The sequence below is a fragment of the Dama dama genome, chromosome 18 (assembly GCF_033118175.1).
Source record: "Dama dama isolate Ldn47 chromosome 18, ASM3311817v1, whole genome shotgun sequence".
Taxonomy (NCBI): Eukaryota; Metazoa; Chordata; class Mammalia; order Artiodactyla; family Cervidae; genus Dama; species Dama dama.
In genome coordinates, this window is record NC_083698.1 from 98,455,233 (window position 1) to 98,481,624 (window position 26,392).

Genomic DNA, 26,392 nt, shown 5'->3' on the forward strand with positions numbered 1-26,392 from the left:
AGCCCCAGGGAGGTTTTCTCAGGCCAAGTGTTATCTCTGAAATGAAAGGGGTGTTTTTCTGGCTGCTCTGAGCCTTCCCCTCCTGCATCCTCTCACCTTTCCCTGAAAAGCTCCTTTAATGATTCCCCAGCCTGTGCACACATTAGTGATTTGTAGACCTGCAAGATACTAATTACGGTGGTCACCACCATCATCATCATAACAGTAAACATTTATGGAGCACCATAATTATTCATCATAAATTTTACGTGGTAAATAAACCTGATATGACTCTATAAAGGAAGAGGCCCTTGCAAACCAAGAATACCACATTAATTAGAAAATTCCCAGAAGTTTTCTAATCCATCAGGTTCCATGACACAGGGAACACAGGGAACGCGTCAGTTTCCATGACACACATACCTACCATTCGGCGGTTTGGTTTCTGGGCCTGATTTCCGGTGAGTCCCTTGTACAATGTCAGGGCTGTTGTCCATCTTCCCCGCTCTCCGTCTGTGATCTGTGGCCAGTTGTAACCTTCTGCTGTTCATGTGAGCTGTGTTAAGGTCTGCTGCAGAAACACTCGTGTCCAACTTCTTTTTTTTTTTTTTTTCATTTATTTATGCTTACTCTAGATCTCTGTGGCTGCCCTGGGGCTTTCCCTAGTTGCGGAGAGCAGGGGCCACTCTCTAGTTGCAGCGTGAGGGGCTCTCACCGCTGTGGAGCACAGGCTTTAGTAGTTTCGGCATGTGGGCTCAGCAGTTGCAGCTCACGGACTTAGTTGCTCCCCGGAACGTGGAGTCCTCCCAGTCCAGGGATCGAACTCACGTCTCCTGCAATGGCAGGTAGATTCCTATCCACTGTACCACCAGGGAAATCCATCCAACTTGTTTCTATCCTGGAGTGATCCTTAGGGATCAAGTGTTCAATACTGACTAATATTGATCATAATTATGAAGGACATAAGAAGAATCACTGTTCATTGAACACACACTCTGTGTAACTGGGCCAAGCAATTCTAACAACCAACTGGATATTCTCTAAATACAGAAAATAATTTCCACTTTAGAGATTAAGAAACTGAAACTCAAAGATTAAGTGTCTCACTCAAAGTGGAAGCAGAATCCAGATTTGAACTCAGATACACAGGCTCAGAGTTTTTCCGTGCTGTCTTGAGAATGACCACCTGGTCTGCAGGAGATTGTTCTATGAGAGCAGATCGTTGGCCAGAGTGGTTTAGCACAGCTTTGGGACATATCTGTGACCATTTTACTAGCATCATAACAGTGGGGTCTCTGTCAGGGTGTTCGGGAATCCCCAAAGTCATCCTTTCTTGGGCATTCCCTCCCTGTCCTCTGCCAAGTACCTAAGGATATTATCAGAATAAATGCCTTTTTTACTTGAATCTTTGGCTTTGAGAACCTAAGAAATCCTAGTAAGTCAAGATGTGTTGGTCTTTACCATAAAAACAACAAATATATCAATTTACTTCAACAACAAATAAACAGATCAAACAACATAAAAATCCATAGCAAAAGAAAGGGGAAAAAAAAACCATAAGCCAAGAAATACAATTTCTTTTTACTTAACATTTGACCAATTTACAATCTCCTCATCTGCCCTTGGGTGTCTTAAAATAAAATTCTATTGATATTTCCATGTAAAAAAATTTTTTTCCATGTAAAATCTACTATATAATGAATCCCTCTATCATTCTGTCCCTTGAGTTTCAGAGAGACAGATTCTTCCTTTGGGAATAAGTCATGTGTCAGGCTTGTCATTTATCACCATGTCTAGTAGAGTTTTTCTTCCTGTCCCTCAAATTTTAGCTTCAAGCCCACTTAATGTCTGTGAATATCCTGACAAACATCCTCCTTAGGTGCCATGAGATTTCTGGTGACACAGGCCATAATCTAGCAAAAAAAAATCCCTATCCCCTGTTGGCATCAAAAGAGTATCCATGAATTTCCCTTGCGGTCCAGTGGTTTAGAATCCATCTCGCAATCCAGGGGACAAAGGTTTGATCCTTGGTCTGGGAATTAAGGTCCTATAGGTAGCAACTAGAACTTGACACAGCCAAATAAACAAATAGTTGTTCAGTTGCTCAGTCATGTCCAGTTCTTTGTGATTCCATGGACTGCAGCACACCAGGCTTCCCTGTCCTTCACTGTCTCCCGGAGTTTGCTCAAACTCATGTCCATTGAGTTGGTGATGCCATCCAACCATCTTATCCTCTATCATCCCCTTCTCCTCCCACCTTCAATTTTTCTCAGCATCAGGGTCTTTTCCAATGAGTCATCTCTTCACATAAGGTGGCCAAAGTATTGGAGCTTCAGCATCAGTCCTCCAGTGAATATTCAGGATTGATTTCCTTTAGGATACATGAATACTGGAAAGACCGTAGCTTTGACTATGTGGACATTTGTCGGGAAAGTGATGTCTCTGCTTTTTAATACACTGGCTAGGTTTGTCATAGCTTTTCTTCCAAGGAGCAAGTGTCTTTTAATTTCATGGCTGCAGTCACATTCTGCTGCAATTTTGGAGCATAAGAAAATAAAGTTTGTCACTGTTTCCATTTTCTCCCCATCTATTTGCCATGAAGTGATGGGACCAGATACCATGATGTTAGTTTTCTGAATATTGGGTTTTAAGCCAGCTTTTTAAAAATAAATAAAATAAAAATATGAAAATAATTTTTTTTAAAGAATATCCTGTTACATGTCCATACTTACTTTCCTTTTCAACAACTGGAATAAGGATGAAAACATCACCCATGCCTCCAAATCTTTTTCCTACAACTTGAAAGCCTTGGAGATGCAATCAACTTTCTTCTGAAGAGGTCATTAATGTCCATGTGAATCAGTTGAAGTGAGAAGTGGCCTATGGGTTTAATCCATCTCTTCAGGTGCTCCGTCATGAACAGAAATTTCTAGAAATCAGCACATCCTGGTTGTCCAGGTTAGGTCATTAGAGGCCTCTCCCTCATCAACTGGGAAAACCAGTGATCAGAAAAGCAACAGATTTTCCCCTTAGAACTTGTCTTCCTTAGTCATTTTCAGAAAGTCAGGAGTCAGCAACCTTAGAAGGAATTTCATACATCCTCCCCTTCCTCCTCCTCCTCTCATTTTCTTAGGCGGAATGACATGCTTCTGCTTGTTGGCCCCTGGACAAGCTCAGCTGTTGACACCCTGAGTGTGGGGTCCTCTTGGTCCTTACCTCTGGGCACATTGTAGGTATTCAATGCTAGTTGAATGAATGAATGAAACCTAACTTGGAAAAAAACACAGAAATCATTCAACCTAAAGTCCCTTTATTTTGCAGATGAGGAAACTGGAATAAAGGAAATTAGGAAACTACCCATGCTATTTGGGTGAGGTTTCGAACTCCCAGGCCTGTCCTCATTTCTCAGTGCATTCTAATAGCCTGTCCTCCTCTCCTAGCACAGAGTGTAGATGGATGATGCACCTTTGTCCCTACCCCCACCGCTGGGGCAGAGAGAGTTGGCATTTGCAGTGGGGGAGTGAGAACGGCACAACCCCAGAACGCCACTTTGAGTCCTTCCTCAGCATCTGTATTTTCTCTTCTGGATGAACAAAGAAGCGAAAAGTGAAAGTATTAGTTGCTCAGTCGTGTCTGACTCTTTGTGACTTCACAGACCATAGCCTGCCAGGCTCCTCTGTCTATCAGATTCTCCAGGCAAGAATATTGGAGTGGGTTGCCATTCCCTTCTCCAGGGGATCTTTCTGACCCAGGGATCAAACCCGGGTCTCCTGCATTACAGGCAGATTCTTTATTTTATTTTATTTATTTATTTATTTGCAGGCAGATTCTTTACCATCTGAGCCACCAGGGAAACTGAATGAACAAAGAATCGTTTTTAAATTGTATAGGCATTACCTGCCTTCCTCCTGTAATTTCTGCTGCAAACAGCCTGCCTTCCAAGCCTGGCCTGGCAATCTTCAAAGATTCCTTAAGGCCATCTGGCTCCCTTGTTCTCCTTTAAGCTTCTGCTGTCAGGACCCCTTTGGGGGTTGTAATGTACCGTTAACAAGATTTTACCCCTCCTTTCCAGAACAGACACAGGCAACTCATCCACAAATATTATTCCACATTTTAAAAAAAAAATTATAAATGTTTAAAAAAAAAACTGGTGGTATACAAGGAGCCTCCAAGAGGATGATGATCATCAGGTAAAAAATCCAGCAAATCAGCCTAAAGATAAGGCATATCTATTATGCTCTGAATATTAAATTAGCCAACTGGTGGCCATTTCTGCAGCAATGCTATAGAAAGGAAACAGCAGAAATCACTTTTTTCCCTCTCTGTGTATAATCACCAAGAAACATGAAGGCAGAGATTAAAAATGAAAAAAATTTTCCTGCCTTGCTTGTCCAGTCAAGCTAACCTTCATAATGCACAGTGTTTACTGGTGCATGTGCATGTTCAGTCGCATCTGACTTTTTGCGACCCCATGGACTGTAGCCCACAAAGTTCCTCTGTCCATGGGATTTTCCAGGCAAAAATACTGGAGTGGTCGCCATTTCCCACTCCAGGGGATCTTCCCCACCCAGGGGTTGAACCCTTGTCTCTTGTGTCTCCTGCATTGGCAGGTGGATTCTTTACCACTGCACCACCTGGGAAGCCTGGCAGTTTATTGGTGGGAAACTGTCAACTTCTAGATGACAGGCAGGGGTCTTCTTGCCTGTTATTTCACCACCAAATTATGTTTTCTTCTGAAAGGCATTAAAATGGAGGGAAAAGAACCACTGGCCACTCACTGGGATTGTTCTCAAGGATTCTAGACACACTATAAGTAATTCAGTGAGTCACTCACAAAGACCCTGGCTCTGTGAGTTTGTGGCTGCAGCATTCAGGCAAGCCAAAGGTAATCAGTGCCACTGAAATGCAGTGCAATACTCTTATCAGAAGATGTCATTTTTCTCTAAATGTCATATATACAATTTTTATTGGAGCGTGATGACAGATAGTGAATAACTTCACATAAATTTGCATAATACAATACAGCTGTTAATTTATGAGCATATTAAAGCACAAAGTTTTGTAGTTTGGGGCACTTAAAAATCTTACTCTTTTGCAACTTTCTCTCCTGTTTGCCTTTTATTTATTACTTACTTAGGGTTGCTGGATAAAATACAGGTGTCTGGTTAAATTTAAATTTCTGATAAACAATGATTCATTTTTTAGTATGAGTCTGTTTCATACAGTATTTGGGACATACTTATATTAAAATATGATTCATCATAGATCTGAAATTCACATTTAATTAGATGCTTGTATTTTTATTTGATAAATCTGGTACCTCTATTCTTGCTTCATGAACACCTTGGCCTCCATTGGCTCCTTGCTGGCAGGGGAAAGGGGGCTGTTATGGAGGAATCTATGGGCCCTTGGTATCTTCATGCAGATTCAAAAGGATCAGGTTATCGAAGAGCCAGTGCAAAGGGCGAAACTGAGGTAGGCAGACACCTTTGCTTTTCTGGCAGCACTGGGGGTGTTCATGCTATGTTTTTCAAACTTTTTTGACCACAACCCATCATAAGAAATATAATTTATTTTATTTTTTAAGATAAATGTGTTAAATTTTAAGAAATATTTATTTATTTACTTGACTGTACCAGGTCTTAGTTGCAGCATGCAAACTCATAATTGTAACATGTGGGACCTAGGTCCCTAACCAAAGGTTGAACCTGGGCCCCCTGCAATGGGCGCACAGTATCTTAGTTATTGGACCACCAGGGAAGTCCATGGAAATATAATTTATAATTCATCCCAACACACACATAGCTTTGTCACTTAGAACTTTTATGAAGCAATAAGTAGTCTTCTGGTATACCCAGGTGGCTCAATGGTAAAGAACCTGCCTGCCAATGCAGGAGCCCTGGGTTCAATCCCTGGGTTGGGAAGATCTCCTGGAGGAGGAAATGGCAACCTAACCCTAGTGTTCTTGCTGGGACAATCCCATAGACAGAGGAGCCTAGTGAGCTGTAGTCCACGGTGTCATAAAGAGTCAGACACGACTGAACATGCACAAAAGCAGTTTTCTCTGTGTGATAGACTCTGTCTTCTATTCTATTTCATTTTTTAAAATTCTGGTCTTAATCCTCTAAATTGAATTCATAATTCCCTAAAGGATCATAGCCCACATTTTGAAAAACACTGGGTTAGGTGGTGACAGCTCAGGAAAGTGAATGAGGAGATTAAAAACTTCGCTTTACAATGAGGAAACATGTCAGATCAATTAAGAGACCTTCCAAGTCATTTCACTGATTTGTGGCCAAACAAGGAATGAAGCTTATGGGTGTGTGCTCAGTCACTTCAGTTGTGTCTGACTCTTTGTGGCCCCATGGACTGTAGTCCGCCAGGCTCCTCTATCCATGGGATTCTCTAGGCAAGTATACTGGAGTGGGTTGCCATGCCCTTCTCTCGGGGATCTTCCCGACCCAGGGATCCAACCTATGTCTCCAGCATTTCAGGCTGATTCTTTTATTGCTGAGCCATGGGAGAAGCCCAGGCATGAAACTTGGGTCTGCCACCTCCCAAGCCTCTGTGTTTTGCTTTCATTCTATCACACTTTCTAGCACTCATTTTCCTGATCTCCAGGTTATAAACCACATTCTGAGAGCCACATTTTTTTGGTTTTATTTTCTCTAATTATATTACATCTATACCATTTTGTTATGACTTCAGGTTCTTCTAAAATTCCCAAAATTTATATCAATCTCTGATCTAAACTGACTACATCATTGCTTGTGACATCCATCTGACTTATATCGACATATAAACTAATTCATCTTGGTACTTACCCTTTGATCTTTAGCATCTTACTGCCCTCCTCCCCCACCGACCCCAGCCTTGTCTAGTGAGAAAAATGTCTCAGGACCTCTTTTCAGTGAGTCTTCCCTGGCACCCCCACCCCCAGGACTGGCACTGCCAGAGATGTGTAGTGTGTGGTTTAGTCGCTAAGTTGTGTCAGACTCTTGTGACCCCAGGGACTGTAGCCAGCCAGGCTCCTCTGTCCACGGGATTCTTCAGGCAAGAATACTGGAGTGGGTTACCGTTTCCTTCTCCAGAGGATCTTCCCAACCCAGGACTCGAACCCGGGTCTCCTGCACTGCAGGTAGATTCTTTACCTACTGAGTTATGAGGGAAGCACGGCAGAGGTGTAGAGAAAACATTAACTATTAATTGTTGGCATTTGTTCTCCCTAATCTATGAAGTTGATAGACTCTCTTTTATGAAGTTGAGACAACATTGTCTCAGCAAGGTTAAGTATCTTGCTCAAAGTAACATAGCAAATACAGAGCTCAAGTTTTCTTGCTCTGACTCTTACACTCTGTCATCAGGACATGGGGGTCTGCTAAGACGCCTGCAAACTGGCAGGAAAAAGACATCAAAGAGATGTCCAATATATATTGCATATTTTTCTCACATGCTAAGTCTAGACATTGAAAGTCCATACAGAAGTTTTCGCATCTTATTCAGTTTACTATCCTCTAGATCCTCTCCATGGCCACCCACCCCACACATTTTTTTTCCTAGTTATAGTAGACAAATTCCAGGGAAATGCATGGTCTCTGAAGCACTGTTCCCATTCCTCCTCTTGCAACTGTGCAAGAGTGCATCTTGGCTTGCAGAATTCAAATTCAGGGGCTCCTTCCAATATTTTTGTTAGCTCAGTAGTCAGTCAATTTACACAGGAAGTCAGCCTGGCGCTCTCCCATCCCATGGAATGAGCTTGCCATTTGGCTCATCTTGAGCTGCCAGTGGAGAAGGTAGTTCTGGGCAACCCCACAGGGCTCAGGGCAGGGAGCCTCAGCCATCCCTCCAGGGAGGTGCAAAAGACCCACAGACAACATTCAGCAAGTCCCATGGCCCTTTCACCGACTGATTTTCACCCATCCTGGATGGAGCCAGGCTGACAGCTAAGAACACAGGCTCCAGGTCAGACTCTCTGTCTCAAAGCCAGGCAGAGCCCACAAAGCAGCCATGTGACCCTAAACCTGTCTCCTCAGCTGTAAAAGGGGATAAAAATCGTATCTGATTAAGTGAGATAACATGTAAGTGCTCAGCACAGAGCCTGGCACCTAGGGGCTCTCCAGAAACACTCATTTCTATTTTGCTGTTGTTTCAAATCTTCCCATTATCCGCATCTTACGGATTGTTTCAGAAACCCTGCCTGTGTGCGTGCTCAGGTGCTCAGTCGTGTCTGACTCTTTGTGACCCTATGGACTGTAGCCCACCAGGCTCCCCTGTCCATGGGATTCTCCAGGCAAGAATACTGCAGTGGGTTGCCATTTTACCCTCCAGGGGATCATCCCAACCCAGGGATCAAATCTGCATCTCCCATGTCTCCTGCATTGCAGGCAGATTCTTTACCTGCTAAGCCAACATGGAAGCCTCAGAAACCCTAAGTTGTCACATGTCTCCTCTGAGTGTTCTTTCCCACCCCACAGCCATGCTGCTACTCCACCCAGAGTCTCAGCATCTGCTCCCCACCCCTGCCACTCCCAGGTCCCTCACTGCATGGTTCCTCTGACTGCCCCCACCCCCCACTACCACTTTCAGCTCAGAACATTTCTGTCCTCATTCTATCCCAACAAAACTCACTCTTTCAATACCCCAGTTGCCAAGACACTATTTTCCACTTGGACTTGGAAGGATTCCAGAGATCACTGGTTGGTCCCAGACACCACATCAGGCCCTGCTGGAGACTGATCCTCCAGCCACTTGCTCCAGGAATGCAGGATCCCCTCTCTCATGTCACATGGCTGGACAAGACCATTGATCCCTTTTCCTATAGCTTCCGACCATGGCTTCACACTCTGGGACCACATAGAACAGCCTTTTTAAAAGTTGGAGACTACAGCCCCTCTGGCTTCTGCCCTCTTTCCCATGTGGCAAGGTTTCAAGCCCCCTGCCTACCTGAGGCCCCCTCCAGCCTAACTGACTCTGTCCCTCTCGGGGGTGACACAGCTGGAGTGGTGGCAGCTGTTTCCCAGGGCCACAGTGGCCGCATTAATAACTGACCACCTAGTTACCTCCCCTGAATTTATCAAAATCTATCTCAATCATTGTAACCCTGTAGTGTAGTAAGTCCTGTAAGTTTAAAATACCCTGGATGAAAAACATAACTCCTTTCATTTGCTCCCCAAAGTTAACTCTTTCAAGCATTCTGCATGCTCAGTCGCTTCAGCTGTGTCTGGTGCTTTGTGATCCTACAGACTGTAGCCCACCAGGCTCCTCTGTCCATGGGGATTCTCCAAGGAAGAATACTTGGAGAGAGTTGCCATGCCTTCCTCCGGGGGATCTTCCTAACCCAGGGATCAAACCCACGTGTCTTATGTGTCCTGCATTGGCAGGTGGGTTTTTACCACTAGCACCACCTGGGAAGCCCTCACATGAAGCAGGGCAAACAATCACACATTTTACCCTCCTCGGATCTTTTCTTCAAAACCCTTAGCTCCGTTGTGGTTTTGCACTTATCGACGGGATTGACGGCTCCTACACTGGGCTAGGAGCACCATGTAGGGAGGGACGCACTATAGCAGCCCCCCTGTAGCACAGGACCGGGGCACCCAGAGGACCCTGAGGGAAGGGCAGGAGAATCCTTCCTCTAGACTCTGATGAACTCCATCTGCTTCTGTCTTGTGTCCCAGACAGTCAGGGTCCTAGACCTGAGGCTGGGGAAGCACCCAGGGCCCCATCCTGTTCTCAGCCTGGTCTCCAGGGAGGTGTGAGACCTGAGCAGTCATTCTAGGATCATCTTCAGGGAGAAACCAAGTTAAAGAGCTGGTCAGGCCTACCAGAGATGTGGCCAGTCTGAACCCAGTGGCCGAGGGGCGGAACTGAGGGGACCAGCCTGGATGGATCTGGGGAGGCCCTATAAGGCTACAGCTGCCATGGCAACCAACACTCCCCGGTCCTGGCAGCTCAGGCCATGTTAAGTGCTATCCATGAGCCAGGCTCTTGGCCGACTGTGACTTGACGGAGGAGAGCTAGTTCTGTCCCTGTTTTACCCGTGGGAAACTGGGGCTGACAGTTAAGCTGCCCATGGCTGCACCGCTGGATAGTGGTGAGACGCCAACTCAGGCTTGGGCAGAGTGACTCCTGTGTGCGTCTAAGTGCTGCATGACCTTCTCCCAGGGTGGAAGTTTAAAGTGGGAAACAGGGGGCAGAGCCTAGAAGAATTCCTCAGGCTCTCTGCACAGGGCTAGACTTTCTACCATGTTCCAGAAGCGGTGGGCTTGACCAGTGCCCCGGGAGGTTACATGTACAGCCTTGAGCTTGGGTCTCTCTCAAGGCTTCCCTCCGGGACATCTCAGGGTCCCCAGTGATCCCAGGGTGAACCGCTGTGATGCTCTTTCCATAGCAGAGCCCAGAGGCCTGAGGGAGTCCAGAACCCAGGTCTCACTTCCATCCCCCAACGGAAGCTAGTTTCAAATCCACACAGACTGAGTAAGGGGCCAGAGTTACTGGCCCTGAAGGCTGACCAACAGTTCTGATAACCTGGGCCAGAGACTGGATGCATTTTCTTTAGACCGTATTTCATGCTTTTCAATTCATTGGGCCATTATTCTCACAGGGACCCCAGGACCAAAGGCTCCTTCCCTGGCTACATACATATAAAGCCTCACCCTGTGCTTCCCGGTTTCACTTGCCATAAGTCAGTTTTCAGGGCCTCTGAGCCTAAAACAGTCACCTAATTATAAAACACATGTTTGATTATAACACGACCCTTCCACTAAGTTTACTCATCAGAAAGGTAACCCACAGGGACAGTAAGAGCTTTCTGAAATGAGTTCTAAGGCATTTTGACTTTAAATCCATGTCACTGTTGCCCTATTTTTTTGAGTTGTCATTTTAAAAAGTCACTAGGAAAATAAGTAACCTGAGGGTCCCAAAGATCGGAGCAGGTTGACCAGGGCAGTTTTTGCCTTGACCTAGAAGATTCTCTGGATCACAGGCCCCCCTGGAGCTCCGAGGGTAGGGGCATTCATAAAGGAATGGTGCTTTTCCATCAGGCAGATCTTCCCAGTTTTACACAGTTCAACTCCCAAACCAGAAATCCAACTCTGCTTCCCGATCGACTAGGTTTTTGGAAAGGACTCTCTTTTTTTCACTGGGGCAGTGCTCATGGCATCCTGTAGGCTGGGCCAAGCAAACAGATACAAGAACAATTTCTGGGGAAGTTGATGGCTCCTTAGCGGGGTCCACAAGCCTTGAGAAGTTCCCGAGGGTGCCCCTCCTCTGGCTAGATTTAAGTCCATTTCCTCCTGCCAAGCCCTTAGCAGAAATTAAGAACAGCTGGGCACCGTGCTATTTTCAGTAAATTTGCAAATATACTCACTGGTCTGGCCATGATCCTCAGGGGTGGCCCCTTTGGCCCCTTGTTCTTTGAGAAGACTTCTCAAGAGTCTTGGAAGAGCAACAGCTGCCTGTGGGCCCGGTGCCTCCTGAGATGCTCAGAGCGCTTAAAGGTCGAGTCAAAGGAAAGCAATAAGACAAGGACTCACCAGATCTAACACGTGAGAGCAGGTGCCCGAGAAATTCTCTGCGGCTTCCTCTCCCTTCCTGGGAGCAGAGAGGTGAGACGGGGCCTCACCAGTCGAGCACCCTGCCGGCACCCAGGGGACTAGGAGGTCTCTGTGTGGCCCCGTCTGCTCCTGGCCTGGGTTTGGGGACACTCAGGATGCGCCCAGGTCCTCCCTCTTCCTGGATTCTCCCAGCTGCCCCCTCGTGCGCTCCTTCTGGGTTTCTGTCCCCGCTTCTGAAGCATCCACCCCTGATCCCTGCTGCTCCTACTCCTCCTCCAACGCCCTGCTGAATAAGGAAGGAAAAAGCCTGCCTTTCCTGTTTGTCTTTTTTGTGTGTGCGTATTTTTGTTTAAAACTTTTTGTGTTGGGGGATAGCCAGTTAACAATGTTGTGATAGTTTCAAATGAACGGTGAAGGTGTATATGCTCAGCTGTGCATATACACGTATCCCTTCTCCCCCAAACTCCCCTCCACCCAGGCTGCCTCATAACATAGAGCAGAGATTCTTGTTCCTGTTTGTCTTTACTCGGCCTTATCATGGCCTCTGGAATTGAGTAGACGGGTCCTTCAGTGGGCCCTATGAAAGTGAAAGTTGAGTCGCTCAGTCGTGTCTGACTCTCTGCAACCCTGTGGACTGTAGCCTGCCAGGCTCCTCTGTCCCTGGGATTCTCCAGCAAGAATACTGGAGTGGGTTGCCATTCCCTTCTCCAGGGGATCTTCTTGACCCAGGGATTGAACCAAGGTCTCCTGCATTGTAGGCAGATTCTTTACCATCTGAGTCAATAAGCCCTACGAGCCCCTCTTTCTGCCAGGCTCCATCCCCTCTCTGCCTACTGACTTTCCGCATAGACCCCCCTGAGCCTCAGTTTTCTCAGCTCAGTGGGACTCCCCTGGTGGTCCAGTGGCTGGGGCTCTGCGCTCCCTACGCAGGCGCCCTGGGTTCTACTCCTGGTTGGGAAGCTGGGTCCCACATGACACAACTAGGGATCCCTGGAGCCGCAACTGAGACCCAATGCAACCAAATATATATATATTTTATATAACAGCTCAGTGAAGTGATCTGCTGAAACTCACCCTGTGCCCACCCCCAGAACTGGGTCAGGAATGCTGGGTGAAGCTGCAGGACTTTGTGCTGGTCTCCCGTCTCCCTCCCCAACATTTTCTCCACATCTCCCCACTTCCCTGCCCTCCTCAGGGCCTTGGCTCCAGGGGGGAGACGGACCAGCTGCGAGGGCACAGCTGGCTTCCAGGGGTCTGGGGGAGCGCTTTGCCCAGGCCACCTCTCCTCCTCATAAACGCACACATGGGTCCGGCATTTATGGGCAGATTCACCAGCTCCAGCAGAAGAGCCTCCAGCAGCCTGGGCCTGCCGGAGCAAGTGGCGACCTTGAGAGGAGGGAGCTGGAGGCAGCAGCTGGCCCCCAGACCCATCACCATGAGGCACACAGCCCTCATGGTGTCCTCCAGGGAGCCCAGCCTCCTTTGTCTGCTTCGAGGGCATCCCACCACCTCTGGTCCTGACCCCCTGGGGCTGCCAGGCTGTGAGGATCTTGGCCCAGGAGCTCCCGGGGGCCGCTCTGCCATCACCCCATCAAGGGAGATGTAAACGGCCTTGCCCAGCTCCCCTGTGCCCACCCTCTCAGGGCAGCTTCTCTGTCCCCCGGGTGTCCAAGGGTCCATCCCTGCCCTGACCCCACCTAGCCTACAGCTGTCTTGGCCCCAGTGCCCTCTGTACCTATGATCCGGCAAAACCGCTCCAGCCAGTTGGTCCCATCTCTTTTGGGGCCTCCTGGTGTGACACTGCCCCTCGGAGGGACGCCAGCCTGCCCCCACCCTGAGGTTAAGTCCCCCTTGAGAAACCTCACTGCCCGTGCAGGGGCAAAGGCAGTCAGGCCATGAGGCTGATGGAGGCTGTCTGACACGAGGCAGCAGGCACGGAAGACAAAAGAAACAATTCCTTCAGATCCACGGCCAAAACAAATTGCCGTAATTAACACGCGCCACGCAACCAGCTAGCGGCTGAGACGTGGCTGGCGTGAGGCAGAGGCGTGAGCCACAGAGAGCACGCACTCCAGTAAAACGGCAATAAATGGTGCGGCTGTGATGGAACGCGTTTCAATTTGGTTCCAAAACCTTGCTTAAGTGCTTTTATTGTTTCTGTGTGAAAGAACAGAAAAGCTGTTTGGAAACGGCTGCTAAAGAAACCGCACCATCCCCGTCGTTCTGACTCCCCAACCCCCACCCCGGGCAGGTTCCGTGGCCCCTAGGATGGCCCCTCCAAGTTCTCAGGGCACCCACGCTCCCCTCCCTTGGCACCCAGGTGTCCCCTGGGCTTCTCTGCCTCCAGGGACAGAGCGCTGCCCATCTCCGCCCCACCCCCGGGACCCTGCAGGATACACAGCAGGCACGAGGTGACAGCCAGCCCAGAGGAAGATGGTCAGGGCATGGAAGCAGCACTTTATAAGCATCAAGGGGACCCCAGAGGTGGCTCAGGGGGACCCTTGCAGGACCGGGGAAATTCCTTAAGAGATCTTATTAGAAATTTCCCTAAATTAATACTAAAAATAAAAGCAGAAACATAGGAACACATTCAACAGAATCTTGTTTTCACGGGAGGAGGAATAGGGAGGGTTGATTTGCCATCTTGTGGCCACAGTCACCCTTCTGGGGTTTGTTCCACATGAAAAGGATGGCCCAATATCAGAGGTAAGAAAACCAAAACCGGATTGACAAGTGTGAGGTCAGAGTGGGGAAGGGTGGAAGTCCCCCTGGGCCTGGGCAGCTCTGCTGGCAGAGTGGAGTCCGGTGGGGGGCTCCTAACCCAAGCCTTCCTTGGATGCCTCCAAGGGGAGGCAAGGAGCGTGGGCTGGGAGTCCTTCTGTGAGATGCCGCGCGTCCCCCACCCCCTACCCCCAATTTCATGAGATGGAGCGCATGGCTCTCATTTTGGGGAAGCCATTCTGTGACCTTCTCTCCCTCCTGCAGGCATGGTGGGGCACATGAAGGGCGGAGGATGGCGTGGAGTAGCTGTCATCTCCTCCCATGCCCACCCCGGAGGGGTGAGCCCTCCACATCTGTAATGTGGATAGAGGGGGTGGATCTTCCAGGCCCCTCCTGAGAGGCTGGGTGCAGGAGGTAGGAGGGGACCACCTGCAGGCCAGCTGGCAGGAGCCTGGCCGTCTGGTCTCTGCAGCCCCCCTCCACCTGGGGCCCCAGCCTGCACCCAGCGGACCAGAGCTGAAGCACGAATGCCTTGGTCTCAGCTTCTCTGAAGAGCAATCAGCTCTCAAGGCTGTAAGCACATGCCATCTGTGATTTAGTAAGTCTCCTCCCACCCCTAATTCAATTTAAAAGAAAAAAAAAAAAATCCTTCCTATGGACCTCATTCTTATTTATCCAAACCTACACCTCCAGCTCCCAGTAAAGGAGAGGAATGTGTTTTTGTGTACCTGGGCCCACAGTAGTGAGGACACTTGTGTCAGCTATTATTCTGGGACCAATTTTCATATGCTTGGCCCTTATCAAGGACATTCTTGGCAAGGGAGTAAAATGAAAGTTGCTCAGTCGTGTCCAACTTTTTGTGACCCCATGGACAATGCAGTCCATGGAATTCTCTAGGTCAGAATACTGGAGTTGGTAGCCCTTCCCTTCTCCAGGGATCTTCCCAACCCAGGGATCAAACCCAGGTCTCCTGCATTGCAGGTGGATTATTTACCCGCTGAGCCACCAGGGAACCCCAAGAAAACTGGAGTTGGTAGCCCTTCCCTTTTCCAGGGGATCTTCCCAGCCCAGGAATCGAACCAGGGTTTCCTGCATTGCAGGCAGATATGCCAGCTGAGCTACCAGGCTAGGGAGCCTTTTCACTAAAAGCCACCAGCGCAGAAAAGGGGATACAGCTAAGCTCGCCTCAGGTGGAAGAGATGAGGAGGTGGTAAGATGGTCCTCAGGAAACTCCAGCTCCCCCAGGGACTGGCTGTGTGACTCGGGGCAAGCTACCTGAGCTCCAGAAAGCCCAACTCCTCCTGAGAAAAGTGGGGTCTTCTGAGAACCTGTCGAGATGATGGGGAGGCCCTCGGCTTGGAGCTTGGCAAAGGCAAGAGTTGAGAGGGGGGTTTCCAAGGATCAGCTGCAGCTCGGCTGTAGCCCCTGCTGCATCTTCTAGGGTGTATCTTCCAGCCTCCTCTGATGAGAGGAATGGGGACTTCTCACCAGCCTCTCCCCTACTGCCCCCAGCTAATTTCTTAATTCTCATCAGCACAGCTGTTTCCATGTCTCCTGAGATGACCCCAGGCTCGCAGCTACCACTCATAGGGTTGCTCATGTACCAAATCAGGAGAGTTACAAACCCAAAACTTCTTAAGAAAAAAACCCTACAGGGCACTCATGAGGAATCCTCACTGCAACCTTCAAGATGTGGTTTCTCCCCATTTTACAGATGAGCAAATTGAATGTTGACATGGCTTAATAACTTGCCGGCTGTCTTCCAGCTATGTCTGATGAATTCCACATATCTGCTCTTCCTGTTTATAATTCTGCCTGCCGCTCATAAATTTCAAAATCTCAGGAGTTAATTGGGGTCAAAATGTTAGTTGTTCAGTCGTGTCTGACTTTCTGTGACCCCAAAGACTGTAGGCCCCCAGGCTCCTCTGTCCATAGGATTCTCCAGGCAAGAATACTGGTGTGGGTAGCCATTCCCTTCTCCAGGGGATCTTCCCAACCCAGGAATGGAACCTGGGTCTCCCACATTGCAGGCAGATTCTTTACCATCAGAGCCAACAGGGAAGCCCTCAGGAGTTGATTATTACACAAATAAACAAAACAAGCGAAAAACAGTAAATTGCTCTTTAGACTTTTTTGTCCCTTCAAAACTTACACTTAACTAGGGTTGGGTTTATATTAAAGCTGAGCTGGTCTAGTAGATCTTTTTAAAGAATAATAAGTGAGAATTTCTGGGTGGGCAAAAGTGAGGGCAAGTGCCCTCAGCTCTCTGGGCTGGGGCCACTCATTGGAACAACAGAAAGATTGAACTCTTGTTGCTTCTTAGTCTCTGTTCTTTCTTCCCAGTCACGTGCCAGCTGAGAGTACTGGGTGACTCTCCTTTCCCCTGAACTGGCCACCAGATAAGCCTCACTTCCAGCATTTTTTACAGTCTGGTACCAGATGCCACTTGGACCTTTGGACATCGTTCTTAGGAAAAGAGATTTTTTTTTTCTTTTGCTTTTCTTTTTTTTTTTTTTTATAGCTCCAGCCTAGCTTTTCCCACTTACATCCTGAACTGTGAAAATGGACTGAGCAGGCAACAGAGAATTTAAAATGAGCTGGGGGAAAAAAAAGTCCTGCGACAATAAATCGCATCACAGTGGCGATCTCTATCTAACCAGAAAATTCTCAGCCCAGACAATGGCTCATTTATTTCCAACAATATTCAATACAGCGGAATTCCAGGCCCACAAAAGGATTTCTACAGATTCTTGGAGTTGCTTGCAAAGGGGTTTAACCTACATAGAAAAGAGACCTGTTCAATTATAGATTCCCAGGCGTGAGGGAGACCTTTGTAAATAAATCGTAAGGTGGTCTGCTGAAAACGTGGCTTCTTCCCTAAGTGGGGGAGCACCTCACCTCCTGACAGTGTGAGGCAGCAGCCCCAGGCCTCACCTGGGGAGGATGTTTGGGTGAACATCTGGGTTGAGATGTCCGCTGGCGGGGTGGGGAGCAGAGCCCGCTACCCGAGGATAGGAGCCCCCTCTCCCAGGCCCTCAGCTGATATATTTTATAAACATCCAGGCAGGTCAGCCTCGCAAGACTCCTGGGCTTTACAAATACATTTCAGATTCCACGGTCAGCAAGACCATGTTCTAAGCATGGGCGGGAAAGAGGCGGCAGGAAACAGGAGGGCAGGGAGGGGTCTGGAAGCAGCCTTCTAAATTTAACATGCAGTTGCTTTTAGGCCAAGTGGATGAAGAGTAAATTCCAGCGCTTAAAGCTCTTATCTTTGTTTACCATTTCCCCAAACAGTAAGTGACCTGGGCTCTGCTTTCAGCCTGAATTAGCAACCAAGATGCACACAGGAATGAACGATGGGATGCTGGGGGCTGGGCCAGGGGGATAAACAGGGCAAGCTGACCCCTCCCCACCTTGACGGGACATTTGCCCGAGTGACCCGACATGACGTCGCAGGCCATCCCTGGGCAGGCGAGGGCGCAGTCGTGATGCATCAGATCATCCCAGATGGGGGAGGACCATGGAGCCTTCCACCTCCTTGATGAGGGAGCCATAAATATCCTAGAGCGACCTTTTCTGATGCTCAGTAATAGCTTCTCAACATCTCCAGCGGGCACAGAGCGTGGCTGCTTTATTGTTAACTTCTAGTCATTTGAAAATCCCTCTGTGTATGCTGAGGCATAATTTTTTCTCTCTGGGACTTACCACTGGGCTTGGTTCCCTCCTCGGTCACAGTAGGAGCGGCATGTCCTTTCTGTCACACGCCTGCCACTCAGACAGGTGACCGTGCCCTCCCGTCTCCCGGTGGTTCTCCTGAGTTCTCCCAGTGTGCCTCACTGAAGCGAGTCGATCCACTTTACTCGTCCTGGCCCCACCTCTCTCCCTGCCCACCCCTCAGCCTCGTAGACGCTGACTCTGGCCTCACCTTTCTCCCCAGATGACGGCCCAATGGCCTTTCCAACCCCTCTGCCATCTTCCCCTGGACAGTCCTCACATTTCAGTCCTCGGCTACACGTCAGTCCACGGCATCTGCTTTTCTCTTCTCCCTCCATACCAGCGGACCTGTGCACACGCTGTGGGTTGAACTGCACACCATTCCCTGCTGGGGCCCCCAACGCCACCCTACCAAGGCCAAGATCTTCCTGCAAGAGGCAGCTCCAGCCAGAGCCATCCCAGTTCCCTCATTTTTTTTTTTTCAGCCACCCCAGGATGAAATCTGAAAATCACATTTATCTCTTGGTTCCCTGACCCCTTATATCCAGAGACTCGCCTGCCCGGCTAGTCATCCTTTGCACCAGTGACTCTGAGAATTACCCTGGGAGCTTTTAAAACCATATTAACTCCTGTGCCCAGTCCAGACCAATTAAAGTGGAATGTTTCTAACTGGGGCTGGGCATCAGCTGAGAACAACCAAGAGGGGGAGTCACTGCTAACATTCCTCCTGTTTCTACCCCGTTTCCTGTTCTGACAGCTGACACTGTCCTCAGAGCTCATCATCTCTGCCTGGACTCTGGCACAGTCTCCTGTTTTATTGCCTCATCCCCCCAACACTTCCAACTATCCCCACATGTCATTGTCAGGTCATAAAATAACATCTTCCGTGTGTCACCTCTACGCATCAAACACCTTTAGTGGCTCCCTAGTACCAAAATAACAAATCTTTGAACAAGTAGACCGTTTCCTGAACATATAGTAAGTGGTAGGTATGGGACTGTACCCCCGCCCCCAACACTCTGCTAAGTGCAGGTCAGGTACTCAATGTCTATCTGAGGAGAGAATGAACAAAAAAAAAAATTTCTCTGCAAATTAATGCCATAACTCCCTCCGCAAGGGCAGAGAAAACAGGCTGGGTATTTAACTATCATTTACTAAGGGGGTTATTTCTTTAAACATCACCTATAATCAACTGTGGACAATCCCTGCTAATGGAGAGAACCGAATCCTAAATATTACAGCACAGCAGATAATTCAAAAACTTGAATCTGGTTGATCTGGGAATGTGTTTTATGCTTATGAGGGCTTGCGTCTGATAACTGAGATGATTTTAAAATTAGGTAATTAGATGTGTCTTATTTGTTCCTCCCCCTACGCGGTCCCCATATACACTCTAGGAATAAATAACTCAGCTCCCAAAATAATATGCTATTTTTTCCCCTCAACCCTTTCCTGAAATAGAGATAGTGGTTACATTCCAGGGTACTGAAGGGGTAGGCAGAGGGAAGAAGGCAGAAACCCACAGTGACAGTAAAGAGAGGGGATGGGATGGGGGGTGTCAACAGACTGCCCTTCAACTGATTCACCGTTAAAATGTAGCCAGTACACACAACCAGCCTGCAAACTGTTCACAGTATCTGCTAAAGCTGACCACACACATCCCGTGACCCAGCAATTCCACCCCTAGGTTCATAGCCAACAGAACCGTGACCTACGTTCACCAAAAGCTACATACAAGAGTGTCCCGCTTTCTTCATGATGGCCCCCAAACTGGGGACAATGCAAATGTCCACCCACAGCTGGAAGGATGAACAGATATGGAATGGACACACAACTCCACATCATACCACCAGTGAGTCTCAAACACACAACAGTGAACACAAGAAAGCAGGCGCAAAAGCTGAGGTTCTGGATGTTCCATTTACGTAAAGTTTTAAGAAAGACAAGATAACCTCTTGTTTTAGAGATCAGGATGATGGTTACTTTTTCTGGGGGGAGCTGTGATGGGAAGGGGTCACTGAGGTACTTGGGAGTGCTGGAACTGTTTTGCATCCTGATCTGAATGCTGGTGACGCAGGTGCGCTTACTTTGTGAAAATTCAGTAAGCAGTATGCTTTTGTTTGCATTATATTGAATACTTTCCTGTGTGCATGTTATTCTTCCAAAAAGTATACAAAGGAAAGTAAGGGAGGAAGGAGGGGAGGGGAGAGAGAGGATGAAAGGAGAGTGGGAGGGTGGCAACGCTTGATGGTAAAATCCTTGGAATCTGAAGATCTGCGTTTAGTTCTCTGCCATGTGCTAGCTGTGTGACCTTGAACAAGCCACTAACCTCTCTGAGTCTTTTTTTTTTCATCTACAAAATAGGAAACAAAATGCCCTACCTGCTCCACAGTGCAGTTGTGAGGACCAAATGATGTAAGGGATATAAAAATTCTTCAGAAGGCAGTAGAGTACTGCAGAAGAGTACTATTATTGTCATAATAGAGCACTGCAGACAGAATTCCTGCAGATTGTCAGGACCATCAATAAAGCTGAACCTAGGGCAGTCAGCGGGGAGGGCTGACATGGTGGAGGGGTATGTGTGTGTGGGGGGTGCACAGGCAGGCTGGTTTATGGTCTTTCATTACATCTCCTCATCTAATCCCTTAATGGCCGAGGCCTCAGTGTACAAGAGCACCTGGAATAATCCCTGTGTTTATGTGAGATGGGGCTGTCTCATTCCTTTTAAAACGGATATAAATAGATGCCACACACACCCTCCTAATTACCTTTTCTAAGGTAGGAGGCTCGTCTACTCCTAAACCTGCCAAATTCTTTAGATTAGCATATGCAGGACTGTCTGGGTATTAGGGAGGCAAGCCAGCCTTGTAGAAGAACCCCACCCCCACCCCCAACAGCTTTCCCCCCATTACTTCTTGCTCCAGGCCTGAAACAACTCCCTCCGAACATCTATGGATGTCAAAGTTGAACAGTCAGAGCCAGAAGAACCCCAGCGCCCCAGTTTAAGTGGGTCATGAGGAACCCAGGCCTGGGCTCAGCCTCGCCCTGCGGACTCAGCGCTCTGCCTGGAGACTGGCCGCCAGGGGACTACGGTTTTTCTTCCAGGTCAGGGGGCAAAAGGGCAAAGTGAGAGTTGCCACCCTTTCCCTGGGAGGATTCCATCTTATGGTCCATGTTCCCTAGAGAATGAGCACAAATGGAAACCTTGAGTCTTCCCGGGTCTCTGTTGTCCCTTCTGTCTCTAGGCTTGACCTCCCTAGGCCTTATCTTATGGGACGCCAGGGTCCCAGCTTCTAGCGGGTGGGGGCTAACCTGACCCCATTCGCTATGTGCAACACCAAATCTGCTGCATGTGTGTGAGCATTTGGCAAAACCATCTGATGCTGGTACTTCTTGGGAGGAACAAAATCAAGACCTCCCCCACTTCTATTTCCTTTAGAAAAATAAGAAAAGACTAATTTTTCTATTAGATCCCTGAACCTCCAGGAAAAATCTTTTTGAAAGCAATGACATTTTAATTTTCTTTTTATCATTCTACTCCACATGGTATCACCACACACCCAGAGTGAGGTGTACATGTAGGTATGAGTGACTCAGAGAGAGTGTGTGTAACTTGCAGAGAAAATGGTACACAAAAATCCAAATGTAACAAAGTAAGGTTAATAGGCAAGGATAGTATTTCCCACTTAAAATTATTTATCAATAGAGTTTCCCATAGAGTTCCCTTGTGTGTGCTCAGTCATGTCTGATACTTTGTGACCCCATGGACTGTAGCCTGCCAGGCTCCTCTGTCCATGGGATTTCCCAGGCAAGAATACTGGAATGGGTTGCCATTTCCTCCTCCAGGGATCTTCTCGACCCACGGATTGAACTCACATTTCTTGCCTCTCTTGCTTTGACAGGTAGATTCTTCACCACTGTGCCACCTATCAAATTTAGCTACCGCATTTAAATATCAGTTTGCGAGCCTAAACTAAATGATAGAAAGACCAAGAGACTGGGCGATTTAGACATAAAATTAGCAGTTATTGCCCATTGAAAAATCAAATATAGATGAAAACATCTCTCTGAAAATGAAAGAACTCTGGATTGAGAGTGCATACCATAAGGCAAAGACTCCATTCCCTTTTTGCTTCTATTTTCCCCCGATATTTAAGATTTAATCAATATTTCCCAATATTAAATGTTAGTAAATATTTAATATTTATTTTCAACCATCTAAGAGTATGTGCGTGTATGCTAAGCCCCTTCAGTCATGTCTGACTCTTTGCAACCCTATGGCCTGTAGCCCTCCAGGCTCCTCTGTCCATGGGATTCTCCAAGCTGGCATACTGGAGTGGGTTGCCATGCCCTCCTCCAGGGGTTTTCCCAACCCAGAGATCGAACCCATGTCTCTTACGTCTCCTGCATTGGCAGGCGGGTTCTTTACCACTGAGCCACCTGGGAAGCCCGTCTAAGAGTACAGTTACTTGTTTTGCAGAACTGGTGCCAGCTGAACTGGATTCTGTAAGATTGTAGAATGGCTTTCCTTTTTGACACATCCTTCCAGGGTAGTTCAACATGGAGAACAGAGGGCCTCATGACGAAACGTGCTCCTGGCCTCTGAATATTACATTTAAACAGAAGTCCTGTCTGCCTGTTCAGTACCTTAGTTTCCAGAGACTTTTCACCTCTACCATCTCGTTGGCTCTGCTCCAAGAGATGGGTGGGGAAACATCATGACCTGGAACTCAGAGACCAAGGGACCTGTTGATGTTGCCTTGGTGACTGGCCCAAGGCCAGGGCTACTGGGCAATGGATGCAGGACAAAACCCCTGGCGGGACATGGTGACCACCCTGAGGCCTGGCCCAGGCCAGCCAGAGAGGCTGTAGGGGCATCCTCGTGGGGTGAGAGGCAGATTGTAAGGGCTCTCCCAACTCTTAATTCTGGTAGCCTGGCCTGTGCTATAGGCTTTGGGGGGAGTGGGTACCCTTGGGGATCCAATTTTAACATTATCCCTTGGAAACTCAGATGCTTGAAGTGCTTCCTGCCTTGAAATACTCTGCTCAGATCCCACTCCCCGCAAGTCCCCCAACACTCCAGGCCAAGCAGACCCCCTCGGCCCTTGCCAGCACAGACAGAGAGTCTCAGCACGCCCAGGGGTACAGTCCAGGGCCAACCAGTGCAAATCTCAGCCCCAGCTCCCCAGGCTCTTGCCAGCAAGGCCTCTGCTTCTATTTAAACATCTGGGCCGAGCCCACCAACCTTTTCTTCCAAGGAAATGCACTTCCTTGACTAAACTTTCTTTTCTTTCTCTTTTACTTCAAATAAATTCTACTCCCACCCTCATTTTAAAAAATATTTATTTATTTGGCTGCCCAGGGTCTTAGTTGCAACATGTGGGACCTAGTTCCCTGACCAGGGATTGAACCTGGGCCCCCTGCATTGGGAGCGTGGAGTCTTAGCCACTGGACCACCAGGGAAGGCCCCCACCCCCATTTTTTTTAATGTGTTTATTTTTCTAGATGGCAAAGAAAAGCATGCCACCTCTTCCATTTCATTTCCCCCACCACGACCCATGCCTGCTGCATTTCATTCATGTCTGCCCCAGCCCCGGGTGCCCTGCACAGAGGCCCTTCTGTCTCCTGTGCCCAGAGCTCTGCTCTCCAGCCTCCAAGACATCCCAGAACAGCCCCTCTCCCACTCAGCCAGCCTAACACAACCATTTCGGATTCTTTCACGCATCTCAGAGTCTTTACATAGGCTGTTCCATGCTCTATTGTTGTTTAAATTTCTATCTAGTACCTTAATTTCTTATGAAGGAAAACGTAAGTTGGCAGAATAGCTGGGTGAACCCCTGTGTACCCATCACTCAGCTTTAACAAGTGTCAACGGTGGCCACTCTGGTTCCCCCGCCCTTCCCTACTCTGCCATTTTCTTTTTTGGTTTTTAAATCCCAGACATCGTCTCACGTTTTTCATCTCTATTGTGAAGACTTTGGATTCAAGATTGCCGAGGTCCTTTTGGATTCAGTTTGACTCTGAGCAGAAGCGCAGGTTCCCGCCCGGGGAGTCCCCATTTGCCATACACTTGCTGCCCTCTGCTGGCCGGGTTGACTCAGGACACCTCTGCCCTCGATGCTGGCCCAGATTTTCCTCAAAGAACTTAACCCAGGAGGTGGGGATAACCGGGTTCTAAGGGGTGAAAGGGCATCTGAGTGGGTGGGTGGGGACTGCCTCGCCTGGGTTTGGTTAAAACGTTGAGACCTGAGCATCCCCCTCAACCACATCCGTACATCCATGCAGAAAAGATCACTAGGGCAGGTCAGACATAGTCTGCAGCGGTTTCACCTCCATTGGCTGCACAAAACCAGCATCCAGGCCCCACCCTGGACCAACAGTCAAACCCCTGAGGGACCAGGGATCAAGCATTCTTATATGCTAAAAGCCCCCTTGGCCGCATCTAACGCTCAAGCCCATCAAGAACTGCTGGGCCAACGCGCTGATGTTGGTATGCATCTTGAGTCCATGGTTAAGAAGTAGTGATTTAAAAAAAAAAAGGCTCAACGGGGAAAAGAATAAATGAAGACTTGACGTCACAATACAAATTACCCTTGGCCTACCTTAAAAAGTTCCCTTCCAAGTGCTGACAGCTTCCGGCCAGACACTTTTGTTTGAGGAACCAATACTATGGACTTGTTAGGGATGCTACTCCTAGATCTGGTTTCCTTTTCTTTTTTGAGATACAGTTCTACATTTGGGTGAACAGTACCACTGTTCTGTCCTGGCTTTTTACATGTCTGCATTTGTTAAGACTCCCTTGGTTGCAGATAACAGAATTCGGCTGTCAGTAAGTTAGGTCAAAAATTAGAACTTGCTGGAAGGGTCCTGAGACGCCACCCGCAGAGCTCATGCCAGGAGCAGTTGGCAAACGGGACACAGGAAATGGACTCTGTCCTCTGCCTCTGATTCTCCGCACATCTAATTCTTTGCTTCTTTCTCATGGCAAACGTGTTTACTGCTCATTAGTCCACAAGGTGGAACATGGCCACCAACAGATCACGACTCACCTGTGTTCAGGTTCCAGCTGCTGGAGAAAAACTCCTTCTCCTTCTGCCTAGGTCCAAATGTCCAGTCTGATGCTTTCACGTCAGAGCCCCACTCGTGAGCCAGTCAACTGTGGCCTGCAGGGCTGACTATGTAATTTGTCCAACCTGATGCCAAGTGGAGAAAAGCAAGGGAAAGTGCCATTAACAGTACATAGAAAGGCTCTTCCTTTCTTTTCCCATCTCTCAAATTATCACAGTGTTTTTTATTTTCTATTTGACACCAGTCTAAGTAAAGAAAACTCTAAATTTTAAATTATCAGTGTGAATTTTACCACTCATCTCTGGATCATGCAATGCCACTTTTAAATGGTAATATCGGAGCATTTAACTCACATGCAGAACCACTGAAATTATATAACCAGTATTTTGTGACTCATGGGCCAGAAGAAATAAAGATAAACCAAACTCAAGATTGGAATGAAGATGAGGGGGTGTGCCAGGTTACCCCAGAGTGTGGGGGCACAGGATGAGCTGGGAGAGTCAGGGGCCTGGGACCTCTGACCCCCTTCCAGCCACCAAGCCCACCTACATAATGGTGCCCCTAGACGCCGAGGCAGGGTCTAGGGAAGATGAGCCAGGTGTCCCCCCTTCCCAGATCCAGCCTCCAAACCCACAATAGGCTGTGACTCCCCAAAGATCTTTAAACTTCTGTGCCAGGAAACATTCAGTATTAGACCAGGAGTGGGCAGAGCCTGCCAGAGTGGGCAGGCCAACACACAGCCACAGTGCTGCCTGCCCAGGGCAGGGACGGCCAACACCAAGCCCACTCCAAGATGCTTCAGGGTGAATGCCTCCCATGCCTACCTTCTCCACACCTGATCCTAGGCCCCTGAGGAATGGAGGGCAATGGTGGTCAAAGGGAAAGCAGAGAGGGGTGGCCAGGCCGGGCCCAGAGCACCATGGGCAGGAGAGCAGACAGCTGAGAACCTGCCCTGGGGAAGAAGCCAAGGGGGCAGCCCTCACGGGTAAGGCTCCAAGCCCCAGTGCACACCCCAGTGTCCCCTCAGACTCTGCTCCCTAAACACAAATTCAAAGATATGACGATTAAGAATCTCCACAGGGGACTCCCCTGGCAGTCCAGGGTTAAGACTTCGCCTTCCAATGCAGGGGGTGTGTGTTCCATCCCTGGTCTGGAAGCTAAGATCCCACATGCCTCAACAGCCAAAAAAAAAAAATATATATATATATATATATATATAATAGAAACAGTATTGTGACAAATTCAATAAAAATTTTAAAAAAGAAGAAGAATCTCCACTTGGCAACCACAGAGCATTAAACCCCAAGCATTAGAGTCCCTCCCCAGTCACATGTTTATCAGGCCGGCCCTGGTGG

The 26,392-nt window shown here is 48.2% G+C and overlaps 1 protein-coding gene and 1 long non-coding RNA gene across 2 annotated transcripts in view; one reads left to right on the plus strand and one right to left on the minus strand.

Moving 5' to 3' along the window:
- TBXAS1 (thromboxane A synthase 1) overlaps positions 1-26,392 on the plus strand; it is a 161,589-nt gene that overhangs the window by 123,900 nt on the left and 11,297 nt on the right. The window lies entirely within an intron of this gene.
- LOC133072543 (uncharacterized) lies at positions 1,540-25,223 on the minus strand. The gene is made up of 2 exons (XR_009696761.1): positions 25,019-25,223; positions 1,540-3,562 (listed from the first exon to the last, which is right to left on the minus strand). It is a non-coding gene; the product is annotated as an uncharacterized LOC133072543 (long non-coding RNA).